Raw genomic sequence first — 17,806 nt, forward strand, 5'->3', positions numbered from 1 at the left:
CAGCAGAAATCGAAAGCCAAAAGCAAATCAAATACAACAGTTGCAGTTTTCACTCTCTTTTCAACATCCTCTGCCAGTATCTGGGGAAAACTCAGCTCTGCTGGCCGGATTTTTCACACCCAATAAGCGGAAAGGCGCTTAGAATTTAAATGCCAAACATAAACAAGAATATCTGACTAACAAAATCTGCTTATAAAGCCAGTCACTCTATTAAGTCGAATTTCTAATGTTCATGTTTTTAATTTTCATATTTAGTCAAGAGGATTCATTCTAAGTTAAGTAACACAAGAAAACATTATTTTCCCTGACTGTCGTTCGATGTTACCCTGTTTAGCTTTTAAGCAAGTCTCCTAAGTCTATATGGCGGGCAGGTTTTATCCGCAACCAAAAGAAAAAGATACAGTTAGAAAATAACCAGGACCACAGCTAAGACAGACATCCAGCAGGCAAGGAAACAATGTTGGGCAGTCAGCTTTTCTCATAGACAGAACTAGCTTCTTTTTTTCAAAGACAAGGTAAAAATAAAAATCTTCAAGTAAAAAATAATATTTAATTTTGATTCCTATAAGCTTTAAAATAAAATCATAAACTTTTCTTTTCTTATCTATAATATTACAACTTTATTTTATATTCCGAATCTTAAACCCGACAGCACTGAGCACCCACTAACCCCAAGCGCTCTTTTCTACTTTGGCGCATTGTTGACTTTGCCGTCTTGGCCGCTTGTGTATCTGTGTTTCTGTATATGTATCTGTATGTGTGTCAAGTGGTCGGCTCCTTTCTCCGCTTTCCCATCACCTGGCCAAAGATGGCATCCATTCATTTGGATCTTCTTGCGGCAGGTCAGAGGCAAATCGTTGAAGTTGGCTCTGTGCGTGGTTAAGTCCTTGTCGATGGGCTTAAACAAACAGAGAAAGATGGCAAAAGGATATGTAAGGATAGAGACAGAAAACAGAGATAGTCTGAAATGCGTTTGGTTGCTGTCTTTTGAATATGATTTAATTACTGCTAATTGCTGGCTATACTAATTAGTTTGAAAGGCTTTGCTCAAACTCTCCATCTTCAGCTTCTCCCTGATCAATAATGAGATTCGTAATGTGAATACATGATGAGCACCCATGTGTTATTAGATTTCAGAGAAGAGCAACTACATCTCTTTTGTTCATTGACTGGCAGGTAGTTGGGGTATAACTATTTAACTATTTACCATAAACATGAATATTCAGTAGAGAGAAGCTGATATAAAAGGTAACTCATCTTTGGTAAAAAACATACATTTTTGAACCTTCTTTTTAAATTCAAAATAAAACTAAATGAAGTAAATGAAAACCAATATCAAAAGCCACTTATTTTAATCATCCCTTCGCCAAAACATCAAAACATTTTCACTAACCAAATAGTGAAAAGGCATTGCCTTTATCCGGCAGCCCATAAAAATGATCCCCTTGCCATCCCCTGGGCCATAAATAATTTTGTTTTTCCAGATTTTTCACAATGCACTTAACGCATTAACGAGTCCCCAACATGCACATAATATCAGAGTAAAAAATAAGCGAAAACCTATATCCAAAAGCACAGAAGAGTAAGTCGACAATGATGACAGGAGGGAAGACACGTAACATAATCTAATAAATGTGAAAGTCAGTTTATGTGGCAGCAATCTGAAAAACAATAAATCTCCATTAGGTTGAGCCGGGCTTTCATTAACGGATTTCCATGCAACTAAAACAGGATGTGCGGTAGTATATATACTATATATACTAATACAGTTATGGTTGCATGCTTGTGGGTGTATTTGTTTCATGCACCTGTCATGAAAATATTTGCGCAAAATATTTTAAGCCGCATTTTGACAAAGGACTTGGCCCAAACAAACTAGAATCAGTCCTGACAGCAGGGACCTTCCACGCTCAACGTAAATATGACAGGGATTTGTTATCGGTATAGATGGTGTGTGGGTGGTTTGGGTGAGTTTAGTTTTTCCTGGCTAAAATATATATATTTTCCACCCATGTCATTGTATAAATACAAATAACTGAAGCTCGACTAAACGGATTATATGGCAAAATGTTCACGGGAAGCGAATAGGAATTTTTCAAATTTTTGCGGTCTACTTCAGCGGGTTCGGTTTGTGTTTTTTGGGCGGGAAATACAGATGGGAGGGTAGGAGTGTGGCAGGTAATGCATGTGTAAATGCAAACTAATTGCAGTTTGCGGTCAAAAATTGTTTAAAGGGTTATTAGATTACAGCATGATGGTCGTATCTATTATTAAACCTAATTAAATCCATGACAGAAATCAAATGAAATCAATACAAAACACAACGACTTTGTGTTTTTGATTAAATATTTTATAAAAACCAACTACCAAATCATCGTTTAATTAGAAATAAAAACTCTTTTGTAAATCCTGATTATTAACCACCCTTAATAAACGGTAAAGTTCTTTCAACTTTGACCTAATTCAGGGGAAAGTATATGACCCTCGGGCCAATCCTTACTGACCCATCGAAACGCGAGACCCGCAAATTTAAAACCACCAGCAGCAACCTCAAGGGGCAAATGCGCAATTGACAAGCAAATTGACAATTCACTTAATTCCGGACGACAACAAAAGTGGAGAATAATTCTTAAACATTAAACCGACTGCAGTTGACAGACGGCGGGGTGTTGGGTTCACAAATTGCACCCCCCACCAAAATTCCCTCGAGTAGATGATTAAAGGGTTGTTCGTTCCACTTCCTTCCTTCTCATGAATAATGCAAAAACCGCAAAAGCCAAAAACAAGCAAAAACAATTAAGTGGGCTGACCCCACCCTCTAGTTGTTTGTCTTTTGCTTTTTTTGTTTTTTTTTTGTTTTTGTTTTGTATGGCAATAATTATATGATTGACAGGCGATTGAGTTTTTGGCCCCAAAAGCCTGTAAGGCAATTTAATATCAAGTGATGGCGCCACGCCCTCAAAGAGATAATGCAATCCCCCGAACAGAGTTAGGTGGGTCAAATGTCAGTGGTTGTAGCTTGGTGGTTGACGTTGGTTGGGTTGACTGCTTTGGGGTGTTGTCCGTCTGTTGCCTTTGGTAATTACGCTCACACATATCCACATGCATGCTAATTTCAACTGACCCCGGGAATCCGTCACAAAATCCAGTTTCTGGCCGAGTCTGCAATGCCGAATGAGATTTTTGTGCAATGCCCTGTGTCTATCAAATCCAATACACAGTAGAAAATGGGACATCCTTGCAGATATTTTTAATGAAAAATAATGATAAGATATTTCTTTTCCTTTTTAGCTTCCAAAAATCATTTTACAAAAAGGCATCTCTAAAATATATATTCCATGATATTCAATGCTTAAAAATTTTTAATAAAACTTCTAAAAAATATTATAAAAATATAAAACCCTTCTTCTTGGACTTTTAGTTCAGTGATTTAAGGTCTTTTTTCGAAAACTGCATTGATATTGGTATGGCACGCATTATTTTTCATATGCCTGCCTGGCTGTATGATGAATCTGTGGCTGCCTTTGGTCTTCCTCACATTTTTGGCTTTTATTTTGGGTCTTTTCCCTGTTGGTTTCATCTGTTTGCGGCTTTTATGGGAAATTGCCTTTTCCTACTGTTTTCAAGGGAGTAAGGAGTATACTGATGCCTGTGTTTCTGGTTTGTAAGTGGGCGCAAAATTAACCACAATTATGATTTATTTTTGTAAGGATTTTCCGTGGATTATTATAATTAAATAGGAAAATATTTTTCGATTCCAAGAAGTCTAGTTATCCGTCACATTTCTCTTCCTCGTATTAAGACCAAATTAACACCTTAGTACAAAATGTTCTGCCTATCACGAAGTTCTTTCATTTGTATTTTCATTTACAACTGCCTTGACGACCTCGATTTTCCAGTGTTTAGTATGCAAAACCATTTGCCAACAATTAAACTTCATCGAGTTTATCAAATTTTTGACTCACAAAACATAGCAGGGCTCGGAATCAAAGTCAAGTCAATTGTCCTAATTAAATATTCTGGCCGAGAACCGGAGAAATGGAAATGTTTTTTCACCTTGTCGTTCAGGCAGAAATACAATTTTGCCTGGCATCGATTTGACAACCATTCTACATGACAACTCAGACACATCGAGGTCTGCTCATTTGTGCAGCAAAATCAGTGCAGGATAGATTTCAATGGAAAATCAAACCCCCTCTCATACCACATTTTCACCTACATCCTTCTCCCAAACAGTTTTTGTGGTGGATTGGGCAAAAATCGAATCGAATTGAACCGAAGGCTCTGGCTTTTCCAAAGCAATTGAAAATTATGCTGCAGTGGAGAACTTGAACAGGACTTGGAACTCAAGAGTGTTGGAGAAGATGCCGTTTCACATGCTCGTTTTCAGGGCGTTTACAGAAAAGGAAAAGCAAAAAAAAAAAGACTATGGAAAATCGGTTGAAATCTTAAAAAACAGGTCATATGGAAATAGGTTTAAACTGATGTTTATTAATGTGGAACTTTTTGCCTTTAAACGGGGAGATTTCTATGGCAACCTTGGGTTCAGTTTTTATGATGACTAGTCACTAAAACTATGATTAATTTATTACAAAATCCTGAAGCAGAAAAAGAAACATTAATTTGAATAGAATTTTCAGAAGTTTTCATAACTTGTTAGGTTTGTTGGGTACTCTTCCTCTCTGTATCTAGCAATCCCTGTAATTACTCATACTTTAGAAAAAGATCAAAGCTAACTTGGCTAGCAGCTGGCCCCACTTCGCACACTCATCACTCACTCCACTTCACGCCGCGGCACTCCACTCAAAATGCAAACTTCAAAAGCGATCTCTTGGGTCTTCAATCTTCGGCATCGCTGGCCGCTGCCTTGAGGCTGCTTTAATTATATTTAAACATTTCAAGTTACACAATTCAATTGAGTGAGTTCCAACAGCAGTCTGACTTGGAGTGACCTTTTGGTTAAGTTGGTATTGTGGCCAAAGAAATAGCTATATGAACATTTTCATCTACAAGTTGACATTGAAATGCGTTTCATGGTCCGTTCACTTCACTTCTTAAGGCACTTAATTGGTGTCTTCGGTCTGTCGTTGTGTTTCTGTTTGTCTGTTTGTTTGTCTGCCTCTGTTTGGCTCTCAAGCGCATCGAATGTAAATCGAAGTTATATATATATATATATAAAACTAAATATAACACTAGCACTTAACCTTGGAAAACAAAAAGCAAGAAACCATTTGAGTGTTCAAAAAATGGCTTGAAGATTTCTGCAATTGAATGTCGAGTGGCACGTGTCTCAAGCGGAAGTTGTACACTCAGTTCTCTCTCTTTCTCTCTCTCTTTATATGTATAAATATATATATTTATATACATTATTTAGCCTCAAGCTGAGTGATTTTCTGTCAAGACAAGATATTATCAAGCGGAAGATTTAGCTACAGTTAATAAGTGCTTTATAATCTCCAAGCAGTCTGCTCAATTTATTTGGCTATCAAGTGGGCGATCATCTTCAAGGCTGCCCATCGAATTAGCTTTGATTTATTGCTTGTTGACTAGCGAATAAATGTTTGGCAGTTTAAAATAATCATAAAAATATTTATGAGCAATAAAATTAGTTGAAAAACTCAAAATTAAATTTTAAGAACTATAAATACAAGGCCTTATCTTGCACCATTACACTTGTTTATCACGAAATTATTTTAAAATTGCTTTAAAAATTCACTAATAAAAATTGTGTTGTTTTGTTTTCTAACGAAAAAATATCTCACAGCAAAACTGTAAACAAACCGATAAAAACATTCGAGTTACTCACACTCTGTCTCGAAAATTACCGCTCGCTCTTGAAAGCTGAACCGGCTAAGCTCAAGTTCTAAACACAACTGAACTGGACTGGGAACGTGTTCGACTTATCACTTTGGTCGAGGGAATTTCTCTCCTCAGAGGGAACAAATATAAACACAGAATTTCAAATAATAATTGCTGATAATCAATTGCAGGTCTATAATGATGATGAGGGAACAAAAATAATGCACGACTCGTGTAAATGTAAAAAATGTTTTTCAAAAATTAAAATCTACATTTAATGGCTGGTTATGAAATCCAAAACAAAGCACTGCCATTACTCAGTCGACTCAGCTAACAAAAATAGTTGCACTTACATATATTAGCTAAGGTAGAACAGCTGGAAAATATAATAACTAACAAATTATTATATAGAGAATACTTTCCATTATCTGTTTGCTTTTGGGATTTACAGAGATTGAGGGTAAGGTGGAACAGCTCGAGATGATAAGAGCAGAGCAGATTTTGCTGCTATCAGTACTTACACATGCAAGCCAAATTATAAATTATATAATAAATTATAATATAATTGTTATTATATCAGAAGCGCCATGCAAGGGTTTACTGAACTTTAGCTTGACATGCAGCTAAGTGCGGTAATCGGAGCAATTAACAGATACAAGATACAGATACGAAGATACACGGGGGGCTTTGCCCAACGAATTCACAGAGTGCTAATGAAAAGCAATCTAAAAGCTAAATTCAAAATTTAACTGAGAATTGCTGCAGTGAAAGAAAGTTAGGTGTAAAAAGATTGACTAAATCTGAACTTTTGCCTTTCATTTGTATCTGAAAAAGATTTCTATTTGCCTTTCTTTCAGTGCATTGCTGATTTTACCCATGGATGTTTACAGAGATGTCGACGCTCGACTTCTTCCCTAATGAACCTGGATAGGCTTTGATTTTCTAGAGCAATTCAATTAACAGTTTTCCCACTTTGGCAGTCCCCCGATTTGCAGGTTCGTCTACAGTTATGTGCACTCAATTGAACGCTAATCGAAATATTTACCATTTCCCTCCTATTTCCTGCTAGAAAATCTCTCAAACACGAAATGCGGTTTAGATTTTCGTATATTCCTTTTTTTTTTTTAGTAATTACCACAGGGAAAACTAAGTGGGCGGGCTAAAAATTATCACGAAGCCACTAAGCACTTTTGAGCGTGACTGCAGCACAACATTTGGTTACATTTTACAAATACATCTCCATTAAGAATAATTAATAAATATTTTGAAGTGCTCTCTGGCTGTGAATGTGAGTGGTTTTCCTTTGGGAATTATAATTTTAATAACTCATTTGTGATAAAAATATTTCTAGAATGCCAAGAGAAGTGTTTGATAAGCTAATCATGTTTCAAGAATTTCTAGCCCCAAGAGGCAAAGTTTAATTTGAAAAGCAAAAAAATTACTTAAAACTATACTTACTATTCCAGATAAAATTAGAGAAAAAACCCACTTAAATGCCTCATTTTAGTTTCTTGCCTCCTTGTAACATAGCTTTTATGGTCACTTCAAATTTTGTTTACCTGCAAAGGAATAAGTATAAATATTTTATATTAATTAACTGAGGCGTTATAAGCAGTTTACCGTATTTCGAATTCAAATTTAACAAGCAATTAATACGGATTGCTGGGTAAATTTGCAACTATTCAATTAGAGCCATGGTAAATATGGATTTAATAGAATTGCCATATGAATTGTGAATGTAACATTTCATGAATTCTGAATGCTCATTAGGCACACTCAGAGACTTTCGCCTTAAATACATATATTGTGATTGTGCAACAACCAATATGATGATGATAATGATTGCCGTCTTGCCAAAGATGAAGAGAATTCAAACAGTTGCCTATGCCCAAAGTAGCATATTCTAAGGACCAGTGAGAGGGACACACACAACTTAATCCTTGTAAAATTATAATTTCCAGATGCTGCTCGAGAGATGCCAATTCAAAGGCTTAAACAGTTTGACTGTTAGTTGTTACTATTTGGCTAAAGTCCAAAATTTCAATTAGGTTGAGTAGTAGTAGTAGTAGTAGTACCGAAGGTTTCAGTTTGAGCGTTTCCACATTGCCTTGCAACTTGTGCTTACGAATGTTAATTACGCAATTGACTTGACAAGAAGCAGCAGCAACAACAACCAATATGTATCTAAATGGCCAATGTTTGTCTGTTGACTTACATAATTGTGCTGATCCTGCCTACGGCCTGTCCTTATATATCCTTAAATATATGTAATTGTCAGTGATTTAAGCATGGAAAACCTGTTTCTCAAAGCAATTACAAAATATTCTTCATTCAAATTCATTTTCTGCTCACTCAGTTTGGATTCATTTGCATGCAAATTAGTTTCTTTTGTTTTGTATTTCGCGCTTTTACTCGCTGAAAATTTTATTTATATTTCTTCTTGGAATTTAATTTTATTAAAAAGCTTTTGTGGAATTTTCTTGAATTTATTTCCCTTTAGTAACAAATTACAAAGGATTCGTATGTTTATTTAAATTGTGAGGTAAAATGCAAACTATTTTTAGTGGATGTATACTGCTGATATATAGAAAGTAGAAACGTGCCTTTTGAGTAAAGTTTTCCGCTATGTGTAATTGCAAATTCATCTAGAAAAGGGGGTTTTCGAGTACACTGACTAATGTGTAGACCTTGCCTTGATACGCGTCTGAACATTTTTTAAAAAAGAAAAATGTTACATTACCGCAATTCCTGGAAGTTAAATTCATAACAAACAAATACATCATTATTTTTTATGTAATTCTTTAGAATACCAGCAATCTACGAAAGTTCTTATCTTATCGGAATTTAAATATTTCTTTTTAATTTTTGTTAATTAGTTGATTAGCTTGAAAATGTCGTCTTAACCCAAGATAACCTCTTTTGGGAAATCCCAAAAATTATCAAATTTACATATTGACAGTAGTGACGATTGGTAAATAACCTTTTTGGGACCAGAATAGCTAACAAAAGCTTTAAATCTGTTTATTATATTTCATGATCTAATGAATTGATTTTATTTTGCAAACTCTAAATCTACAAAAAATCTCTTCAACCTTCAAAACTCAACATAGAACGGAAATATTTAGCCCCCAAGGTCCAGGCTTAGGGCCACCGAATTGTTGCATTTCATATTAGTTGCGAAATGGTGGTCAGTTTTTATTGTGGTATGGAATACAGGACGAATGCATACGAATGCAAATGCATGCACATATTTTTCATGGAAAACGTTTCAATCAAAACCATTTCGATTTTATTAAAGTTCTAATTTGCGGTCATTGAGGTGGCAAAAGCATCATGAAAACCGGTTATGGAATTGATAAATAAAATTATTGAGGCATGAAACTAGTATTTGGGGCTTAGTATTTTTAATGAACTTTCCAACAAAGGGCTTTTAATGGGTTTCAAGGAAGGAACTTTTAGATTTAAATTGCTAATTTTTAATGGCAAATATTAGGAGTTAGTTCCTCTTTGGGGCCACAAAAATTCCCAATGAACATATTAAAGTAAATTGTGGTCAAAAAGTATTTTGGCTTTCCCTGAAGAGTAGTTTAAATAGTTAGTAAAAGAGAGCGAAACCCCATTCATAGCCCCAAAATGTGTAACTTTTAATTAAAACTCCAGAGTAACCCCTTTATGTTGTGTTTTGATAATTTGTGTAATCGTCATATGAGTATATAAAAGTTTAGTTTCATTTCTGTGGCAACTAAAAAACATTTCCAAAGCTTTCGCAATGCTGTTAAGTCAAGGGGTTAAGTGTGTGCCAAGTGTTAATAAGTTTGTATGTTTTCGAGTCTCCTTCACATAACCACAAAATGTTGATGCTTTGACAATTGTTATTTGTGGCATGTCAAAAGTTGACTTGAAAATTCATTAAAAACAAATCAAGAGATTTGTGAAAAGTTAAGCTCTATGTTTTCATACTTAAAGTCAATTTAGACTTTAAATGCTCGTTTAAAGTTTTACAATAAACGGAATTTATTTGGATATTTTTATCATTTAACCGATCATAAAGTTTAACAACTTTTTGTTGAGCAAATCATCGGGCAAATCTATATAAAAACGAAAACCCTTTCACAGTTCATTCAACTATCTGCCAGCCAGCCCTTAACTTGGCGAGTTCTACTACTAAGCCGGCACAATGCACAAAATCCAAAAAGCCAGAAATTCCCCATCGCTGCCTCCCCAAATCAGATTTCATGCTAACAACTTCCGGCTTGCCACCAGACTAACACACATACATAAAAAGAAAAGAAAAAAAGCGTAGAAGGCTGTAAAACAAAAACATAAAAAGCCAACAAGAAAAATGAAAAACTTTTCCGGAAAGGGCAATGGGCAATGGGCAATGGGCAGTGGGAATGGTGAAAAACTTCTCTTGCAGCTATAAAATAGACTTTTGGCTATGAATTTCACTCGGCTGGCATATAAAATTTAACGCTCCAGCCACAAGTCTCTCTTTAAAATGTAGCCGCTGTTGCCGTTTTAATTGTGAAACTTTTGTCATGCAACTTGCATATCTGCACAGCAGGATAGTCCCAGAAAAAAACAAGGATAAATAACTATATATATATATATAATGGCAAACTAGCAGCGAGCAAGGATAAAAGGAACGAGACGAATGGCCAATGGCCAATGGTCGACGACAAGTGCAACTTGTTCGGCACTTTCGCCGGCTTTTTGTTTTATTTATTTATGCCTCGTTGCTCCACCATTCAGGGTCCTTCATCAAGTCCTTTCTGCCTCTTCACTCCCCTCTATTTATAAATAATCTACCGCATTTTGTTCTTGCCAACAAGGAGTTCTTCTTTCGTTCAGTGCAATCCCCTTTTTTGTCCAGGGAGAGAGCTTATCAAACAATCATTAGCTGGCCAAAAGCAAAGGGAAAGTTTCTTGATTTTGTTAGTAATTACTCTCCTTAGTGGCAGATGTACAGAAATAGTACAATATCTGGTGTCATCGGGGCAAAGTTTATCAATTTAAAAGCACAACTAGTTTGGTTTTTTTTGTTAACTGAAGGAAAGGAAAAGTATTTTTCAGATCTATTCATCAAAGTTCGTCAAAGTAAAGTTAGGAAGATTTATTTATATTTTAAAGTAATATATTAGCAGCTAAACCTTAACTAATTTATCTATATTCCTAATTTTAATACTTCCGGATATATATTAAATTATTAAGGCCATGTTATAATCTCCTAATTACTTTTACCTTGAATTCCCTTAGGCCCTATCAAGATTTACTTTTTATTGCCATAGATTAATAATTTACAGCTCTGTTTTTAAGAGCCATGAATTTATTTTTACTATCTGATTTGTCGGTAGCCTTCACACCCAGATTCCAGTGTTTATCTCAGCGAGGAAAATTGCATTTATAATTTTATTTTGGCTCCATTTTCATTAGGCAGCAATTATAATTTGTGTATTTTTGTTTTTGTTGACAATTAAAAATTGATCGTCATAAATTTGTGAATTGGAAATTTGGTCATTTTGTGGACTTTTTAATTGTCCAATAATCTGTGCGAATCTGTTTAAAACCATAGCAGAGCACACACACACACAGTTATTTGCTTTTTCTGTATTATTTTACAAATTTTTATTGTATTGTTTTTGTGGTTCCGCAATTGACACTGTGAAATAGTGATTTAATTAGCAAATAATTATGCGTGCAGTTGCGCGTAATTTGTAGTAAACAAAGTCATTTCCTATTTGCATTATTTTCCCAATAAGAGCAAATGACAGAAAAACTTTGTATTTACTTAATTATATTTTTTTATTATTTGTTTATTTTTATTAATATAGATGAAATAAACTAAATTCTAAGCTAAGCATATCATAACTTATTTACCAAACCTTCTTGAAATGAAATTTCTTTTCAATTACACAACACTTTTCGGGCCAAAACACCAGGAGAAAGGGCAACAGGCTCATCTCTCAGACAATTTAACTCAAACGAGGAAAAACCCTTGAGGCCAGCAACAAAAAAAAAAAAAAGGAAAGAAAATACGAAAAACGAGAACTTTTGCACAAATCCTTATGAACATTAATAATCATTAGTATACACTGTATAACATGTCCTTCATAATATGTATGTGCAAAAAACTTTCATGTTGTGTTGCCAGTCCTTGGATTTGCTGGTCTGTGGGCCATTTTACAATTTGTCAAATTCACTCAACTGTATGACTAGAAATATGAAACAGAAACCCGAAAAAGGCGTATGAAGGATGCTGAGTGGAGCACAGAGGATTGGATTGTATGGCCAAAGGCGGCTGAAGGGCTAAATCCTGTTGGGGAGAGAAAGAGGAAAATCGGGTTCAACATGAAATTGCACATTTTTCACATAATTTCCCTGATTTTTTATTTTCATTTCTTTTTTTTTTTCCCTTGTACACTAAACAACAGAATTTGGGTTGTTTCTTATGTTTTGGCGTAAAATATGCGTGCTGTGGTTGCGTCCCCAAAAACATCGTTAATTTGATTTTGTTTTTCCTGTTGTTTAACCCAAATCAAGGGTTTTTCCTCTAAGGCTGTTTTGTTGTTTAAAAGATTACATTACTTTTGCATTTGGTTTGCGGTCTAAAATTTATGGCTCTCATTGTTGGGTTATGATTTACATTTCTAATTTGTTTTTAATTTATTAAAAACATTAAAAAATCATAAAAACCTACAAGCAAAGATCTAAAACCACTTTATTTTACTTCCTTATTCAATATTTTTTATCTATCATTTACTTAACCGCATAGCACTCTCAATTCTGATGATTTTCCGCCCAAAGTTTTGAAATTTAACCAGCAAATTGAATGCATCTTCCACTCTTGAGCTTGGTAATGCATTTTGGCATATCAAAAACTTTGGGGAAAACTTTATTTTCAGTCTGTTAATGGCAACTGGAGGAGCACCTGCATTGCGCTCGCCACTCAGCAACTGGATCAACTTGGCTCTGCTTTGGTTAATTAATACCAGCAGAGCGGGGGCCGGCGCAAAACTATGCAATTGAAACGATGCAAACTTTTCGATTGCACTCAACTCGGCTGAAAGGCACTCTCTCAAGTATCTCAGAGATACATCTCGGCGGCCTTTGATGCGTCGGTTGCAAAAGGATTAACCAACCGTAGAGCACTGGAAAAGACGGGGGGGAGAAATCAAGTTCCCAATTGACACACCACTTCATCCCATAACCGTTCCCATAATAATTAGAATAATTACCAAACATTACGCGAAACACAAACAAAACTCCAGCGACAAGAAAACAAACTCAAACGGGAGGAGGGGGAAGAGTAGGAGGCGAACCTACCCCAAAAATAGGGTGTGGGTGTCAAGGGGTTGGGGAAGTTAAGTAAATAATTGCACAAAAGAAATTACCGCATTCCCAGTGCCAGTTTCCCCCCAAATCGAGAATCTCACTCAATGCAACAATTTAATAAAAATAAAAAAAAAAGGAGAGGAAGGAAAATTCATATTACAACGACTTGACAATTGACTGCGTTTGTGTATTTTGGGTACACTGAAAGATAAATATAGAAAATCTAATTTAGAAAATACTTAGTTTCTACAGATAGCTGATTTCTTCACAGAAATTAATTTAAAGATACAAAAAAATTAAGGTAATTTTGGAAAGAATTTTATAGAAAATGCTTTTTCGAAAGTTATTTTAACCAACTTTCTCGTTTAAATTCAGTATTTTCGCTTAGTGCATGGAGCATGTCAGCCAGCGAGTTGAGGTGGGGCCAATGCTGCCGTTTATGGTGCAAATGACAAGTCTATGTACAAACTGTCGGCATGTAATCAACATTAATGTTGGCTACGAGCAGTTGCCAGGCGAATGAATGAATCACTTTGTCCACGACTCGAACATATTACACACACACACACACACATACTTGTATATCCAGTGCGAAAGAGAGAGCTGATTGTGAGGGAGAGAGATGGTATAAACATCTGCAGCTGCCGTCGCCGCCACAACAGCAACATCAACATCAACATCAGCAGCGGCAGCAACATGAGCCGATGCTCATCACTAGCAACATTATTACAAACATGCTCAATGCCAGGCACAGTGGAGCAAAATCGATTCAAAATGGGAAATCAATTAAGAGGCCTATTAAGCTTTTAAAAACCTGTAAAGAAAGCAACCATTAAGGATATAACATTCACCTATATATCTTTATATCTATTATTATTAAACAAAATTTATTTTTAGACATTTTTTAATGTTCAAAAAAACTTCAAAAATCTTTTATTTTTCAAACATTTTTCATACTAATTATTCATTTTCATTAAACAGCAAAGTTTTTAAACATTTTCAAAACAGCTTATGGCTCATAAATCATTTCTAAAGATATATTTTGATCTCTGTGGCTAATTAAAATGATTAATGCCGCGTTATAAGCCACTGTTGGGCGGTCCTGTGACCACAGTAGTGGTGCAGCTGATCTGATGCCGTTGCTGGTGGTACCGATGCCGTTGCCGTTGCAGTTGCAGTTACTATATGCTCCGCCATCCACTCCACCGGGGGCTCTGGCACCGCACCCACTCTGACGCCAGCCAGCCAGCAGCAGGCACTTGTCTGGCTGACATTAATAAATCGCTTTTATAGCATCCAGGCTCAGGGGCTGTCTGCGGGAAAACCAAAACTGCAGCTGAACCGTCGCGCCGCGCACTGCAATTATGCCACTATCTTTCTTTTTTCACTTTCTCCATTCGAGAGAATCTCTTTCTCCAGCTATATATATGTATATGTACGTATGTATGTATGTTATAGTTCCCTTTTGTTTTTGTTTGTTCTAAGCGTAGGGCTACGCTTTATTAATTCCACATCAATGCCGGCGCTTGGGTGCCACAGTTCAATGGGTTCGGTTATGCCTGGTCCTCTCCTCCCTATCTGTCTCTTTCGCTTCCTCTATGGCTATCTCTTTCTGGTCGCCTGTCCCCCCTTTTTTCCATCACAGCTACAGGCAGCTACTATATATGTTTGATTTTAGCCCCTTTTTTTGGTTGGATGACCCAAAAAGAAAACAAAAACAAATGCCTTTACAGGCCAAAAGATGCAGTCTAACTGCCGCTTTGTTTACAGTGTGCACCCACACAGGCACACGCAGAGTGCGTTTTAAATCGAACACCACATCGATTTAGTACAGTGGCGGGCCATAAAAACCATGCCAGTCAATTGATATTGAAGATCTGACCATGAAGTTGAGAGTGAGTTCTTCAAAAGAAAGATCAAGCTATTAAGATACTCCAAAAACATGGCTTAATAGGAAATGTTAGTTCTTATTATAAATTAATCATTTTGACTAACAAATTAGTAAGTATCAAAATTAGCTCCATCTATTTTTCGTTTCCATTTTGCCCCGTTCCACATGATCAATTTTCCAATCACGAGTGTGACTGCCACGAAGCTACTTGAAAATTCTATTTATATAAAATATTATATGCAAATTGCATGCAGTAAGTCTGTTCGAGTATATCTGTATAATGCCACGAGTGCTTAGCACTCGGTCTCGCTCTCTCTCTCTCTTTCTCTATCTCACTGGAAAACGCACAAGGAAAACAAAAGCAAGTCGCTCCTTGGGGAACCAGCTGAGGGTTTTCATTAATCTCCAAGGCGGCGTCGCATTGTGGAATATATTAAATTGGGAGCACACATTAACATTTAAATTTGTTTTCAATTTTGTCAACCAAGAAATGGGTGTGCGTGTGTGCCTATATAATAGATTGTCCACCACTTTGGACTTGAACTAGATACTTTTAGCACCTCCACAGAGAGAGAGAGAGAGACGGAGACCAGAAACCGAAAACTAATCTTTTGTGTGTTTGTTATGGAAATTAGTTAGGCAGCTCGAGGAGTTGTATTGAAGAGGCACACAGCTAGCCACCGTTTAGCTTTTGGGATCACTTCATTCTTCTGACTTTCAAAACTCATAAATCCCATGCCTCTTGTAATCGATTCGGCTGAAGTGTGTTTTGTCCGCTACCCAAGACGGTGTCATAAATATGTAAGCCCTTGTGTATTCTTCATTTAATATGGTATAAAAGCTGCGTGGGAAGGTCAAAATATACCAAGGGGAATTGGTAATTCATTTAGAAAAGTTAACAGATGAGCTTGTTAACAGATTTAAAACAAATTGAAAATAAAATAAATGAAATAAAGAACAATATATAATCATATAACAGGTATAGAAAATCCTACTAAACTTAGTAAATGTAAGGAATTAAGTTTGAAAATCCAATAAAATCTAACTTTTAAGAGCGATCATTTAAGTTTTTAAGAGTTTTTTAAGTTACTTTTTAGAAGCAACCTCTATCAGCAATTTATTTAACAAATGTGCATTTCAGCTTTGCATTTATTCAACCCCACTCTCCCAAAGATGACACATCTGTTGCATCATTGGAAATGCAAACGAGCAAACATTCCGCACTCGTGTCCAACAGCTGGACTCCGTAATAACTAACTCCGCTCAACTCAGCTGATTCACCGCATTCTCAACTCTTTTCACACGTTCGGAATGGGAAATTTGAATACTCCACAGCCAGTGGGTTAATGAAACGAAATGAAGTGATGGGAAGACCTAAGATTGCACTCTTAATACCCTTAAAGGAGAAAAAGGAAAAACTAACAGATATAATTATCAATATTTTTTGGTTATTGTAAGATCAAATTAGTTTCTGATGATAAAATATGCCTTTTTATAGAAAATATAGTTTTTATTTTAGTTTATAGCCCAGTTAATATACCCTTAGAAAGAGTATATATAAGAAATTCTTAATGCAATTTCATAATGGACAAGTGCGGCGCTTTCGTTTGTGTGTCAAGTTCACAAAGCGTCCATTGGCTGGCTATCAAAAGTCAAATATGAAATACACAAAGTGTAAGCATATTTCCCAACCAGCAGTGACACACAGTAAATGTTATTTATTCCACTCACACCCATATATATATATCTCTTCATATATATATAAATCGAAACGGGAGAAATATGTTTTTTATACACTTTTGTTTGCATTTTCAAGCACTGTCTTTTGTTGCCGTCTTGTCAGTTGAATTTATCTTCCATATAAAATTTTATTATTTATTTGCGCAAATGACAGGGCCAAGTTAAGAGTATTGTGGAACTTACGATGTGGAAAGGTGGTCTATTGAGAGTCAAATGGCAAAAATAAAACACTCGTACCTGCAAATAAATAGAATGAATGGCATGTTAAGTAAATAATATTTAATTGCTATGCAAATGTTTGCACAAAAAGAGGTTTTCCTAATTTAATTGCAAATAATCGAAAGTCAACCTACTTTTGTTTATCTGGCTTTGTTTGTTTGGAGTTATTTGTGAGGAAAGGGGAACTTTGTTTAGGAGTTTGGGTCTTGAATCTGGGAATTAATGAGGTTTAGAATGGATGGTTAAAGTCAATAGAGATTAGTTAAGACGTAATGTATTTAAATGTTAAATTTTAAGTAGTTTTGCCTTAAAAAAGATTTTTACTTTCAACATTTCACTAATTAAAGTGCCTTTTAATCGCCAGAACTGAAAACAGCCACAATAAGTCACTTCAATTAAGGTCTCCTAAATTCTATACCTCTTCTAATTATAGTTCTGCCCGCACACTCTCTGCTCTTAGCTGAATGAAAAGTAATGCAAAGCAAATCCCGAAAACCAATCAACTACTCTGAAATTGGGCAAATTTAGAGGCCATGCCAGGAACAACGTCAAACGATGGCAACTAATCAGGAGCAGCAGCAGCAGCAGTGGCAGTGGCAGTAGCAACAACAGCCGTGGCAGCAACGTCGGCCATTCCAATTGCAGCTGCATTAACTGCAATTCCCCACGAATCGAATGGCCGATTGAGAGGTGTTTCCGAACGGTGAAATCAATTAAAATTGGTGCAGCAACAAAAACCAATGAATATGGGGCAATGAGCTTAAGTGCGATTGCAGCTGGGAAATTAGAACGCGTGGCGAGCAGAGAGCATGTCACATGCAATTG

The 17,806-nt window shown here is 35.9% G+C and overlaps 1 protein-coding gene across 4 annotated transcripts in view; it reads right to left on the bottom strand.

Annotated features, from left to right (window-relative positions):
• Positions 1–17,806, bottom strand: part of LOC108113713 (furin-like protease 1, isoforms 1/1-X/2) — a 133,541-nt gene that overhangs the window by 89,722 nt on the left and 26,013 nt on the right. The window contains exon 2 of one of the 4 annotated variants that reach the window (XM_017224393.2): positions 7,258–7,358. The exons of 2 other annotated variants lie outside the window; for them this stretch is intronic. The gene's annotated coding sequence lies outside the window, so the exon portion shown is untranslated. Of the gene's footprint in view, positions 1–5,806; positions 5,913–7,257; positions 7,359–17,806 lie in introns of those variants that run through there. One more of the 4 variants, XM_017224394.2, reaches the window with a different exon arrangement.

Source organism: Drosophila eugracilis, unplaced genomic scaffold (genome assembly GCF_018153835.1).
Source record: "Drosophila eugracilis isolate 14026-0451.02 unplaced genomic scaffold, ASM1815383v1 contig_367, whole genome shotgun sequence".
NCBI lineage: Eukaryota > Metazoa > Arthropoda > Insecta > Diptera > Drosophilidae > Drosophila > Drosophila eugracilis.